This window comes from Podarcis cretensis (assembly GCF_951804945.1).
Source record: "Podarcis cretensis genome assembly, chromosome: 6".
Taxonomy (NCBI): Eukaryota; Metazoa; Chordata; class Lepidosauria; order Squamata; family Lacertidae; genus Podarcis; species Podarcis cretensis.
Window position 1 is genome coordinate 62425122 of NC_137175.1, and position 15596 is coordinate 62440717.

At 39.1% G+C, this 15596-nt stretch overlaps 1 protein-coding gene across 9 annotated transcripts in view; it reads left to right on the forward strand.

Moving 5' to 3' along the window:
• Positions 1 to 15596, forward strand: part of NFIA (nuclear factor I A) — a 418489-nt gene that overhangs the window by 382275 nt on the left and 20618 nt on the right. The window lies entirely within an intron of this gene.

Sequence of the window (15596 nt, forward strand, 5' to 3'; positions counted from 1 at the left end):
TTTGTATCTTCAAGAGAAGAACCCCAGGGCCATTTTTTTCTCTTTGATAAACATGACAGTCAGCAGCTGAATTTATTAGATCATTCAAATTAATAGCCATATTTTAAAAGCAGCTGCTTCATGCATCATAGGCTGTGTTAACCCAAATTCACAGATTATTTTTTAAAATTGTTTTTAAAGACCTCAAACTGAGACATATATGGTTACATCCAAAGTAGTGCCAATGGAGTGCCACTGTTACAGCAATACTTCAGTTTTGTCTCCTTCTGCTCTGGAGCTGGTTTTGAGGACATGTTTGGGGCTGCCAAGGAGAAGAAGTGAAAGTTTTGTTCTGCTAGTTCAAACCTCTTGCTCCAGTGGAATAGGAGTGATGGATAGTGCCCAAAACAACATTATTAACAACATTTCTAAAAACTAGCCTAAGGCTAGCTATAGGCATACGTACTTTGGAAATATGTCCAGATAATTGAAACATACTTCTGATTAAATATACTTAAATGTACTTGGGAGTTTGAGCTTGTTCCAGCACCTCGTCAGTTAGGCCAGGTGATACTCAGAGCAGTTTCTAAAGGCTTTATTACATATGGAAGTGATGTTGTCTTTGACAGTCCTAACCCAGTGGATCAAGAATTCATTAGAGGAAACAGAGCACAGAATCTATGTTGAGATGGAAGATAATGGTTTTGCGTTCCGGTGCTTTCGCCAAGATTCATGATTTCTCGACTGCACAGAAAACCCATAAATTATCAGATCAAGCATCTTTGTTGCAGCTGCTGTGGCACTTGCACAGCAATAAAAATTCCACAAGCAGTTCCTTATACACACACATCCCTCCCAAAGAGTCATTTCTGGTATTTTCTAATTTCACCCAAAGAAGAGGAAGGTTTGGCTACTACATCAAATTAGAGAAGCCCCGTTATAAAATACCTACATACGTGTGTGTGTGTGTGTGTGTGTTTTACAGGAGATAACTTGACCCAAGATTCCCTGGATATTTTTACCCAACTGGTTTGCTATACTGATATTCAGTATATGTATTTAGGGAGTAAAAAGTTTCACAAAGACCTCAGTGCTGCTCAGTGTAACATATTGATGCACACGGAGTATATTCAGAACTTTAGCAAAGGAACTGAGGAAAGAATTTTGGAATACATCCGATTTCTACAGGTGGGAGAAAAATAATTTATGAGACTGGGATCATAGGAGTGGCTAACAGAACACAAAGTTACCTCAAAGATATTGTGGAGGTCAAAGAAATATCTTTAAAGATTTTGTTTCCAGTGTCAAGTGGAACATAAAAGTGAAAAACCACCAAGAGCATCAAGAATTCAGCCAACACTAGTTTGACCCCAGTGAAGTTGGAATAACCCTACCCTACTAAGACATTTTTTATAGCTGAATCAGAAGCTTGACCATTTTTTAAAAACTAATCTAAGACAAGGACACCGAATGTGCTTTTTCTGGGCCATTTCAAATTCCCAATTGTCAATTACGAAAATAGTTGTTGGCAGTTTTGTTAGCGACTAATTTGAGCCAGATGTTGAAAAATATTAAGGCTGTACTTAATATCTCATAATCACGAGGAAGGGAAGAATTAACAAGAGGAATTTGTGTTTAGGACAACCATAGGTTTATTTAGAATGTTGTAATGGTTACCGTACAATGTTTTAAAGGTCAAGAGCAAGAAGCATTTGGTTTCATTTGACAATTGAAATTTCAAATATAATCATTTATCATGAAGACCTATGACAAACTGCAATTCTGTTCTTCCTCCATAAAATTGAAACATACAACATGGACCAAATAGCACCTACTACAATGTCCTTATTGTGTTGCCATTTTCACACATGGAATACAGCCTGTGTTCATGGTCTTAAATACCATTTTCTGGTAAGATGAAAGTTCAACTGTTGCTTAGCTTAGTGTGGAAAGTAGTTTGTGGGAAGCAGCTTACCACTGAGTTGTGCTGATATTCACCATGTCACTGCAAAACACCCCCTCCCTTTCCTGGTTTGCAGGTCTGGTGACAATTACCAAAGCCACAATAGCAAATTGTGACATGTAGCAACATACTTGTATGGAGAGTGGCCTGCAGAAACTAACCTTAATTGTGGCCCTTGCAACAAATTCACCACCATAAGCTTACTGCACTCTGAGCCTACCACATCTCATGTTACAAACTATAGCTATTAGAGCAGTGGTGGCTAATCTGAGTCTTCCATATGTTGTTGCACTTCATCTCCCATCAGCCCCAGCCAACAGAGCCAAAAGTCAGAGGTGATGCAATACTTCAGTGTGATAGCTCCCTTCCCAATGCTAGGCTGGCCCCTTTGCTGTGTTGGTTTTGGCACCTGCTAGAAACCTTTTTGTTTCTGCAAGCTGCCCCAAGCATGTAATTTTATTAAAGATAATGGTTTTAGGATTACTGATTTTAATTCATTTTTGAAAAATGTATATATATTGACTTGGTTTGTTTTTATTGGTACTTTCAATGAATATTTTAAATTTCCCTTTGTAGTCCCCTTAGAGGTTTGTTTTAATTGAGTAAGCAGTATACAGACTTTGTTAAATAAAATTTAAAAAGGGCCTGTAGCAGTTCAACAATGTCTAGAGGGCCCCAGGTTTGCCACCCCTCCATTGGGGTATAACTTGCTGGTGTGGAAGGTGTCATAACGGGACTGCTCTCATGGATGAGTGGATCTTATTGTTCCCCCAGCTTGAGGTGAGCTGATACAAGAGGTTAAAGATGGTCCGTTTGAGAAATGGCTTTTCACAAGCAAGCAAACAGTAGCTGCAGTTCATCACACAGAAAACTGCAAGTTGTATCATGTTCACAAAGCATGTGAACTTACCCTCAGTAATGAAATCGATATATTCCAGGACTCAGACTGTGAGAGCACTGTCTGCTTTCTTGCTGACTTCTCCATTTGCACTGTTTGGTAAGGGCTCTCCTTTATAGCTACATGGATAGAAGTGGTTAAACTGTGTTGGATTTCAAGCCTTCTCCGCATTGAACAAGGTCACAGAAAGTACACCAGCAACTCGGAGAATATTTTAACTCTTCAGGGTCTGTTTTTATTGGTTAGGCAGTAGAAAGCCGCATGGCTGTCTGCTTTTCCACCGCTCAGCCTCCCTTCAAGTACCTCCTATTTAACAGATGTACAAGAAAAGTTTTCACATGCTTTTACATTTAAATTGTAATGTTTATTTTGTGGCCTCATAACTTTAAGCAGAGAGGTATTTTAAAGCAAGCTGTTTGAACCTACAGTCCTGTGCTCAGTTATTCAGTACTTCAGCAGCCCTGTGCGCACTTACTTTGAAATAAGCCCCATTGAATTTGATTCTTTTTAAACAGACGTAAGTCCCTTTGATTGTATGGGGCTTCCAGATCAGATTGCTTAGGATGCTATAATTTTCATATTTGTTCTTACTGTTTAGGGGTAGACAAGACAAACCGTATTTCCATTCGTCCGATTTTAACAACTCATTGTAAATTTGCCTTCAAAGAACAAGACACTAAGTGTTTGAGCACTAATGGCTGCAATTGTAAACAAACTGACGCAGAATTAACAAAATTATGAACATGATAGTAATCAATAGTGCATATTTCTATTGACTAGATAACCTTGGTATGATTAATTGTTTTGGTTAAGATGTAAATAATTTAATTCTGAAATTTGGGATAAAACGAAAACCTGCAAGCAGTTTATCTTGAGTTTTAAGTTATACCAGATATTTCCTTTTAGTACAACATCTAAATGCAAAATGGAGATGTTCTCTTTCTCCCAAACCTTGCAAATAATTGAGAGGCTGGGGTTGCTGCAGATTTCAATTAAGGGATGTGTGAGAGAAATTGTATGTGTGTGAGAGAGGAGGGGGGAGAGAGAGAGCTGTCTTATTTGTAAAGGAAATACTATCCCATGTAGATAGTCATCCACTGAAAATATTCAGTCCACTTTCCCCTGACATCTAATACCAAGGAATGTACCACATGCAACCCAAGTGATATTGGAAGTGTTGCAACTCCTTTATAGAAAGTCAAGCGGAAATGGCAGACTCTCCAGTTACTGAGTCCTAAACTACAGACTCTACCTTGACTGCTCCCCTCCCACAACATGTTCATATGGAATAGTGATTTATGTGGTCCTTCTCCACCAGGCCATCAGGAACAGCTGCATGGACAGTCAACAAGACACTGAAAAATCCCCACGTTTTCTATCGCTTGCTTCCTTGGTTTCTATCTCACCATGAGATTAGGAACATACGATGCATCACATGGCCCTACTCTCACTTTCTATCCTTTCTAAATTCCAGCACAAGAATAAGTACTTCTGGAGCTGATGTTTCTGTCTAGCTTGGTCTGTGAGGGCTTAGACATTTTTCTCACCTTGGGGAAGCTACTAAAGGAAGTTTGATACCACTGTGGAGTTTGCAGCCAACTCTTTGGAAATGGGAGGAATATGAACTTAGTCTATATATAGAAGGTGCAGGGAAGATATATGCCACAAATACCTTTGAAAATAATAACACTTGGGATTAATTTTATGGGCAAGTGCCCCTTCTTTCAGAGCAACACTCATCACCTTTTTTCTTGATTAGAGCCAGCTTAATTGCCGACAGTTAAACTATTCAAGTTTTCTTTATTATTGCCCCATTCACCTTCCCACTCTGTTTGATTGGTAATGTGCCTATAAAATATTTTTAAAAATATATGTTAGAGTAAGGCACTTGATATAATTAAACTCGAAGAGTCTTCCCCCTACCCCAAAGCATGGGCGTAGCCAAGGGGGAGCACCGCACCGCCCCCAATCAAGTAAAACAATATAATTACTTAACTGACCAATCACATTGGTTCTGCCCCCCCCCAACAAAGATCCTGCCCCATCCAACAAAGTCTCGCTCCCCCCCCCCACAAAAATCCTGGCTACGCTCATGTTTCTAAGCTGGCTTTATGTTTTTCAAGCAGCTTTTCCTTTTCCGCCCTTTTCCCCTTTTTTGGTTACTGCAGACATTTATTTGTATAGCAAATTAGGAACAATAAACTTCTGTCTGATTTATTGTGTGTTCCCTCAGTTGGTTAGGGTGTAGTGCTGATAACGCCGAGCTTGTGGATTCTGTTTCCATATGGTCCATCTGCCTATTCTTGCATTGCAGGGGGTTGGACTTGATGATCCTTCCAACTCTATATTCCAATCTATATTCCAACCTATATTCAATGATTGTGAAGGTTGGAAATGAGCAGATATAATGAATGGACCAATTTCTAAACCTCTCTTAACTAAACTATTATTTTTACAAATATCGCACTCAGTTTTGTATTGTTAATATGTGGCAAATACTCAGGTATTTATCAAAGCTTTGTGCAGGATAAGAACTTGATTTAACTGCACATAGACGCAGGTATCACTAGCAGCCCCGAAAATAAATTACTATTATTATTAAAACTGAATAGTCACATGTCCCTAAGTGACTTATATTTAAAACCATAAATCCATAGGAGCTTGGGCAGCACACTAACACTAAAACAGAATCAACTTAGTCAAGCAAGGGCCTGGGCAAAAGGTAAATCTTTACCTGATACAATACAGAGATATCAGTAAAGATGCCAGGCAGAGCATTCCACAGATGAGGAGCCACAACAGAGAAGGCCCTGTCCCTTATCATCCTGAGAGGATGGATCTGAAAGGGACCTCAGATGAAGATCTAAGTGTCCAGGTAGATTAATATTGGGAGAAGCATTCCAGAAGTTATTGCAGGGGCAGACTTTGTTAATATGGTGTCCTGAGCAAGGACCCCTCCCTCTGAATATATCTTATTTTTGCAATAACTCCTTTTTTTGTGCCCACTCATCTCAGCACCCGGGGGTGGAGGACGACCACCAGCACTGACCTAAATCCAGTGCTGTTATTAGAGTCCTGAGCCATGAGGAGTTTTAAAGGTCAAAATCAGCAAAATTGAACTCAGGAGTGTACGTCAGCCAGTGTAACTGGAATAGAATGGATGCTTTATTATCTGTTTTATTATAACACAGTTGGGCAAGCTGTGTTCTGCACTAACTGAAGCTTCCAAACCATTTTCAAAGGCAGTCCCACATAAAGCACAGTCCAGTTCTGAGCTTACCAGAGCATAGATGACTAAAGTCAAATGATCTCTGCCCAGATAGGGTCATAGCTTGGGACACCAGCCTAAGCTAGTAGAGAACACTCCACAGTACCAAGCCCACCACTGCCTCAAGTGACAGAAGTGGATCCAGAAGAACCTCCAAACTAAGAATTTCAGAGTGACTGTGACTCCCATCTAGAGCAGGTCACATAGCACCCAGCTAGACAGAGGAACCACCCACTAACGACATCTCCGTTTCAATTTATTGGCCACCATTCAGTCCACTATCATAACCGAGCACTAATTTAAGTACATCCACTGCCTCACCTGAAGAAGATGAAAAGGAAAAACAGCTGTGTGAGAGTAGCATAGTGACTCCCAAACACTGTGTGAATCCACAGTTTCAAGTAGATAAGAAACTTACTTTAGTGTTTGCCTTCGGAGCCAACAGCCCCCTTACCACAGCAACACACGGGGACAGCCAGATCTTGGTTATAGAGCCTGCAATGTGCTTGGAAAGGGTCTCCAGGTAGGGCTCAGAAACACCCCTATATGAAAGCCTTGAGAGTCACAGCCAGTCCCTACTGGGCAAGGTAAACCAATACTTAAATTGCCAAAGGACACAGAATTTGCCATTGCTTCATGGAGATTCAGAGAGACAGACCAAACCCCAAAAATGATGGTGCAGGATCAGGGTTTTTCCCCCCTAGAAAAAGAGGTGGGGGAATTTGCTGAGCACCCACCCAAAGTTGAGCTTTTTTGGGGGGGGGAAAGAGCAGCCAAAGTTGTTGAGCACCCACCTTCTGCCAACCTCCACCTACACAGCCACAACCGTGACACCAACACAATCATGGCTCTGCACAGCCCCAACCTCAAAAGCTGCCAGAACGCATCAAAGAGGTGCCAGAACTCAGTTCTGGTGAGTTCTGGCTTGAAAATGTCCTGAGGATGATGAAGCATTTAAAGGAAAGAGACCCTACCAGGGATAAATGTGGAATAACATTGGGAAGGGCTGTGGCTCAGTGCTGGCGCATTGGCTTTCTATATAGAGTCCAAAGTTTGATCCCTGGCATCTGTAGGACTGGATATATTCCCTGTCTGAAATCCTAGAAGGCAGCTGTCTGTCAGTGTAGACTGTACTCATCTAGCCACATCAGGCAGCTTCTGGTGTCCCTTTGTTCCTATAGCACTAAAGTCAGATTTATAAGGAAGTAATCAGTGGGCAAGATCCAACCCAAAGCAGAGCAATACGCTTTTCTGTTTTCTTCTGTTTTCTGTTTTCTTTCATATCTTAAATTGTGCCTGTGGTATTAGTAGTGAATATAATCGGTTGTTTACTGCCCAGCCAAGAAGTCTAAATGGTGGTTCTGTCCGGAATCTCTGGTATTTAAGTTCTAGCCCAGTGGATTTTCCCATAAATATTGTAAAGAATCATTATTCTAGAGAGCACCCGTCAAGAACGACATGATTAAGTGCAAGGCATTTCTCTTCCCAAGAAAGTGGTAACTAATGGCACAATCTACTGTTAGTCCTTCTGTGAATATTCATTAATTGCAAGGAAGAACTTCCCAGTGGATTGTTAGAAATACTGATTTATTGTCAAATCAATAAAGCTTTAAAAATAAAAATAAACACTGTATGGGTGATCAAAGCAGCTTTAAAACAAGTTAGCACTGTATCTCTAAGGAAGTTCTAAACTTCATAGCACTTTCTTTATGAAAGGTATTGGTTTGTCAGCCGTGCAGGTTAATGATTAATGGGGCTAGAAATCCACCCTGAATTGTCTGTTTGGTGTTTGATTGTTGTGGCCAGCTAAAGTACTACAGAGTTCATAGATTCTCTGATTTCTGCTTTAAATCGTCTCTTACGCAGCTGCAATTTCTTTTTGCCATATACCTCCATTGTCCTGCCAAACATACATGAGAGAGTTGAACTGCAGCTATGCATTCTCAGCTACATTTTTTTCCTTTTCCTTTTTGATTTTCTGCTCTCCACTTTCACCTCCCCCACCAACCTCCACTGCAGATAATGGTGTATTGGATTAGCCTTCCTTGCTGCTGCATCAGATCCCGATCGATTTATTGACTCTGTCAGAGAGGCTAGTACAGTAATTGTTACAAGAGCAGAATGGAAAGCAAGAACATGTCCACATAAAAAATAAAAATGACATTTTGTTCTTTCTTTACCTTCCTCTTTTTCCTTACACTATAGATCTTTATGTGTATACGCAACAAGAGACCACTTAAATTAACCCATTACTTCTACATTATTAATTGTGACAGTTGGGGTGCTACATGATTACAAACATATTATTGAAAACATTGATCTCACTCTACTGGGGTGCATTTTAGTAGTTTTTTTTGGGGGGGCGGCTTCTCTGATGGTTGTGTCAGGGTATCACTGAATCACATTTCCTTGCTGGCATTAGGTTTTTAATATGAATGATCTTGGAACTGCATAAAATAGTGAATCCCAATAAAATGGTAATAAAGAGACTGAAACCCCAGTCCTATGTGTGTATAACTGCAATGGGCCATGTAGCAGCTTGCAGCTGTGTTGGTACAATGGCAACCTGCACTGTTGCTAGTAGAACAGACCTATCGCCCTGTGCCGTGTATTCATCACAATCCTGTTACAGTTCTAGCCCTATGACAGCTGAAATGTGTTTAGGCTTTGTTGAATATGAATCATCCATAATCTTTTTTCTTTTCTTTTTTTTTAACCTTTTTTTGCCAAAGAACTGTTTTTCTGCTTTAACGTAATGTGATGTCCTGGGATCAGCCCACACCAGCCATAGATCATAATGTTATGCTGGCACATTCTATTTTTTATTATTGCAGATACAAATGAAGCTTTCATTAAACTGCACATAAATAAGAAGATATATCAAATGCCATACTTTAGGAATCCTAAAAATTTGCTTTTGCTATTGCTCAGAGGAGAAAGCCGCTGGCAAACTGCATGTTTATTCAGAAATGAGACGCAATGAATTAAATGGGATTTAGTGCCAGGTTAGTCAGCACAGGATACACCTTGGTCGTAGGAAAGATTATAATGCTTTCCCCGGCATACAATTTTGCCAGGATTAGACTTTAAGAAACCAAGCACTTGACAAGGGTTATTAATGCATTCGCCCATGTAGCAGTTCCAGTGAAATCATCTGGCAGGGAAGATTCCATTGGCACCATTCATTCATTCATTCAGTCATTCATTCATTCATTTTATTTGTATGCCACTTTTCCACACACACAAAATCATTCTCAAAGCAACTTGCCACAAAAAACAGGGAAGCATTTCAAACAAATAACATTTAGTAATAACATAGCAAAACAAAAATATAATAACATACAATACTATACAATAACTTACAATACAAAACACCCAATACTATAAATATAACAAGATTACTTAAACAAGCAGCATCGCAACAGCAAAAATAACATGTGAGCTTCACCATTTCACCTTCGTCCTAAAAACACCCCTTCCATGATGCTGCTCACAGTCAGTCTCCTGCAGGAGCTTCTTGTAAGGTTTCAAGGGCAAAGGGGTTGAGTAGTTGGAAACACCCACTCCTATGACGTTGCTCCGCTGGAAGCTTCTTCTTCTTCTTCTTCTTCTTCTTCTTCTTCTTCTTCTTCTTCTTCTTCTTCTTCTTCTTCTTCTTCTTTATTACAATTGTATACCACCTTTATCTGAACATCCCAGGGCAGTTCACAACAGAAAATTACAAAATGGGAATACAAAATACATAATAAAACAGAAACAAAACAGAAACATGCTTGTATCTGGGGTGAATAGAACCTTTAGGGAATTTTCATAAAGACCTTGGGATACAGGGAGAGAGCTACCCTCCGGCCCCACATGACACACCTCGTTCCTGACTCTATATTCCACCCCGCAGTAGATTAAATTTAAACATTCACAGTTATCATCATGTCTTGTTTGGGCTTCAAAATGAATGGCTATACCTCGGGTTACATACGCTTCAGGTTATACACGCTTCAGGTTACAGACTCCGCTAACCCAGAAATAGTACCTCGGGTTAAGACCTTTGCTTCAGGATGAGAACAGGAATCGTGTTTCGGCGGCGCAGCAGCAGCAGGAGGTCCCATTAGCTAAAGTGGTGCTTCAGGTTAAGAACAGTTTCAGGTTAAGTACGGACCTCCAGAACGAATTAAGTTCTTAACCCAAGGTACCACTGTATTTAAAGAGAGTCAAGAGGTGTGAACCGAGATTTTTTTTTTTTAAAAAAAAGAAAGCATGCATCAAGAGTGTGTGTGTTTGTGGGTGTGGGTGTACACACACACATGCATGCATGCATGCATGCAGACTATCATTTGGCCTTAAAAAGAGCTTCCACCAGAGTTTGTGGTAATTTAAAAGCTCACAGTTAAAATCTGAGTGCTCAGAAGAGAGGGATAGCAACGTTAAATAATAATATTAAGATAATGCTATTAAAATACAGTGGTACCTCGGGTTAAGAACTTAATTACTGTATTTTTCGCTCTATAAGACGCACCAGACCATAAGACGCACCTAGTTTTTGGAGGAGGAAAACAAGAAATATTCTGAATCCCAGAAGCCAGAACAGCAAGAGGGATCGCTGTGCAGCAAAAGCAGCGATCCCTCTTGCTGTTCTGGCTTCTGGGATAGCTGCGCAGCCTACATTCGCTCCATAAGACGCACACACATTTCCCCTTATTTTTTAGGAGGGAAAAAGTGAGTCTTATAGAGCAAAAAATTCGGTAGTTCTGGAGGTCCATTCTTAACCTGAAGCTGTTCTTAACTTGAGGTACCACCTTAGCTAATGGGGCCTCCCGCTGCCGCCGCACGATATCTGTTCTCATCCTGAAGCAAAGTTCTTAACCTGAGGTACTATTTCTGGGTTAGCAGAGTCTGTAACCTGAAGCGTCTGTAACCTGAAGTGTCTGTAACCCGAGGTACCACTGTATATACATCATTGTTCTAGAATGAATTAAGATGACTGAAATTACAGTCCTGTGAATATGAGGTAGAACAGATTTTATGTAGCAAAGATACCTTTGTTCAGTTGGTCACAATTATTCCCATTTTTTAGACTGGAATGTGTGTTGTGAAGATTTTCACAAGACCACTCTTCTTTACCAAAGCACTCCATGAGCTGGTTGCCTTAAAATCCAATATACATTAAAACAAATGTATGGAAAAACAGACTGGAAAAAATAACAAACAACCAGCAGAATTAACCTGTTGTTCAAACTGTCTTCTGGTGATAGAAATATGCAGCTTGCAGTCAATAATATTCATATTCTAATAAATATGAATGTTAGGTTTTTGCACGGAACACTTCTTCTCAGGTCACCAGCAGCCTTTGTAAAGATTTCTCAGGCTATGCAACTGATAAAATAGATGATTGCAAAGCAAACCAGATACATGAATTATTACCTATAAATGTACAAGCTAAACAATATTTTTATTTCTTTAGCTAATTTCTTTTTTTTAAATGTACTAATCTGTGCAGTATTTTTTATACATTTACTAGGATCTCTGGTGTATTTGGGATATGAAAAGTTACTGGAAATTTTAGGTTGCACTGTAAAGTCAGTGGGTGTGTTTTTATTAAATTCCACAAATACAGTTGGTTCATTTTTGCAACAAATTCTTTTCCTTTAAAAAAAAAATTCAGCACTTATATTCTGCTTGAAAATAAATGTACAAAGAAAACTGAGTAATTTCCATCTTTCAGTGAAGTAAGGACAAAGGTCAAAATACCCATTTTCCTGGCAGGCAATAACCACAAGTACAGTTATAGTCTAAAAACCATCCCCGTAAAAGCAGTATTGTGGCACACCATAATGTATTATTTTTCAAGGATTCCAGAACAGTTTCCCTCACTTAATAAGTAGCATGCCAGGTTCTCGTCTCCCTCTGCAATCAGAAATAACTTTGGAAACATATAGAAAGCCAGCTGATTGCAAGCTGTGTTTGCTCAGCTAAAAATTGTAGGCAATACGCAGAGGAAGTAGTACATGCTTAAATTCTGGAAGTGCTTAAGTTGTCTAATTGCAGTTGGGATTTGGCCTTGTCTAATTTCTCTAGTTAGTGCCCAGTGCCTAAAATATTGCACTCAGTTTCTTGTGGCCAAGCCCCATTTCTTAAAATTTAGGGCTTTAAGTATGCACTTGGTTGAAGCCAATTAGTGGGATTGTGATTAACCCCATGCCACTATAAGTGGACAGGTCATTTTTGTCCAAACTTGCAACTGATTGAATTGACAGCAAGATCTTAAATTTCAAACATCTGATATAAGCTAATGAAGTGTTTCAGAATCATGAGATGTGACCATTAATAGATGCTGGAAGTGGAAATGTGTGTGTTGATCCCTTCAAAGCGTATAATTATGATTACTGTCATAACAATAACTATTAATTCAATTCACTTGGTATGCTACATACTGTTAAAACACAACACTAATAATTAGTCTGACTTTATGCTAATAAATAGTTTGACTTTACCCCGTGTGATGCCTGATAGGTTTGTTTGTTTGTTTTTTATAAATATTTATTAAGATTTTTTATAAAAAACAAATACAAACATAATCAACAATATAGCAAATATCATAACATATTTTCAAAACCTCTTTGGACTCCCTCACATCTCCCGCTCCCACTTACATCGTCTTAAATTTTAACCAGCAAATTATCATCTTATTTAAATTCTTATGTCCTATTCTTTTAAACATAATCTAATCATTCTCCAAATGAATTATATTTTCCTCGATCTACTTGTCATCCTAATTCCATCTAATTTAGTGGTGGTCAATTATTTATGATCTAGCATCCTTCTTAACATTCAACCAAATTACAATACTTTTTAAAATAAATCTTAAATTTCTTCCAGTCTTCTTCAACCTTCTCTTCTCCCAGGTCTCGGATTCTGCCGGTCATCTCGGCTAGTTCCATATAATCTATCAGTTGCATCTGCCACTCTTCCAGTGTGGGTAGATCTTGAGTTTTCCAGTGCTTGGCGATGAGTATCCTTGCTGCCGTTGTTGCATACATAAAAAATGTTCGGTCCTTCTTTAACACCTTCTGGTCGACAATACCCAAAAGGAAGGCCTCTGGTTTCTTAGTAAAGGTATACTTAAATACCTTTTTCAACTCATTATATATCATTTCCCAAAAGGCCTTCACTCTCGGGCAAGTCCACCAGAGGTGAAAGAATGTTCCATCATTTTCTTTACATTTCCAACATTTGTTATCAGACAAATGGTATATTTTGGCAAGTTTAACTGGGGTCATGTACCATCTATATATCATTTTCATTACATTTTCCTTCAAAGCATTACATGCAGTGAAGTTCAGCCCGTTGGTCCACAACCTTTCCCAGTCCTCAAACATAATATTATGCCCTATATCCTGTGCCCACTTTATCATGGCCGATTTAACCATTTCATCTTGTGTATTCCATTTTAACAGCAAGTTGTACATTCTTGAAAGTATCTTAGTCTTAGGTTCTAACAGTTCTGTTTCCAATTTTGATTTCTCCACCTGGAACCCTAACTTTTTGTCATTTTTAAAAACTTCATTAATCTGAGCGTAATGTAACCAGTCTCGCACTTTGTCCTTAATCCTCTCCAAACTCTGCAATTTCCAATTGTCTCCATCTTTTTCTAATATTTCCCAATATTTTGGCCATTTGGCCTCCATATTGGGTCTTTTTCGGGCCTTAGCTTCCAGCGGTGAAAGCCACCTTGGAGTTTTATTTTCCAGTAAGTCTTTATATTTTGTCCAGACATTAAACACTGCTTTTCTGACAATATGGTTCTTAAAGGCCTTATTGATCTTAACCTTGTCATACCATAGATATGCATGCCAGCCAAAAGCATTGTTAAAACCTTCCAGATCCAACACATCAGTGTCCTCGAGAAGTAGCCAATCTTTTAGCCAGCAGAAAGCTGCGGCCTCATAGTACAACTTTAGGTCTGGCAGGGCAAAGCACCCTCTTTCTTTCGCATCAGTTGATGCCTGATAGGTTTGATGCAGACTTCACCTTATGTTGAAATAAGGCCTCCTTCCATTTACAGAATAATTATTCACCCTGAACCCAACACCAAGTCCCACTTTTCCAAAGTTTTAAATTAATAAATAAACAATAACTAGAACTGCAATGTTTAGTCAATTATCAGTTAAAAAACCTTTTGACTGATTTATTTTGCAGCAGGTTTTATTTTTAAGAAATTGTTTAGTGCTTTCTGTAAAATTACTTAAAAGAATTGCAGCTAATAGGATGTTGTATGTGTATCACCTAAAAGCAGAGAAATGGATGCTGCTTCTCCTCCCCAGACTGTTTACTTTATTAATATGCAGATTTAATAGATTAATAATTAACTGAGTGAAGCTTAACCTACTAAATATCCTAAGATTTCTTTAATTGTATGACAGCTCTAATAATGGACAATGGTCAGTCTTAACTTTTGGGGAGGGGGTGTTCAGTTAAATGTCTGTTATGAATTGCCCTTGACTTTAATTGTCCTTTATGGATGACTCTCCAGATCCTGCCCCTCAATACTGCCTACGTTTTTCAAGTTGTTCCAGGATCTTCACTACACAGTGTCCTTTGATAACCAAGGACAGCTGTGGTGGACTCCTCTAGACATTTCTATCCAGACCAGAAAGTCACTGCAGTGTAATGTGAGATGCGGCTTCCTTTGACCCTGAAAGCTCCGCATATTGCCGCTATCTAGGCAAACCTGGGGGCAGGGGGGAATTAGACCCAGAAACTGTACAAGATTGGACTAATATCCAATCCTTGGTCCAACTAGAAGCAGTCAAATAAAGCAGAAGTAGCTTTATAGGGGCAGGGTGTGCGTCAAAGGGAATTATAGTCTTAATTCCACCCTTTTGCATGCACATTTAACATTATTTAACACAAGCAGTTGCTCCATTAACACGATGCACACACTTTGGCCCTTCTACCATGGAAATGTGTTACCAAGCAGTAAGAGTCTTAGCAGATCACTTACAGTAATTATTTTTTTCTGCCTGTTGCAGCAGTTGTAATGCACTATGTTGGAAGATGGGTGGTGGTGGTTGTTGTGTGTGTGTGTAACAACAACAACAACAATAATATAAATGAAGCAATTAAAAATCAATATGAATTTTTAATATGAACATGCCGCAGACCAGCTGAATGAAGTTTATGGATCACTGATGGTCCATGGACCACCGTTTCAGAAGCGCTAAAGCATTTTAGGTAGTATAGCTAAATAAAAATGACAGGCTTTAGCCACTTAGTCATTGGTGCATTATGTTGACTGTCTATTTCTTTGAGAGGGACACTGTACTTTCTTACATTTTCATAAGGCTCATCTTGTACTAGAAATCATTAGAAACTATTGAGTCCAGTCTTCAAAACAGACTCTTTGGTGTCAATGCTACCAGTATTAGGACACTTCCATGCTTCAGGTGTGTGTGTGTGTGTGTGTGTGTGTGTGTGATGCATGTTTGCTATCA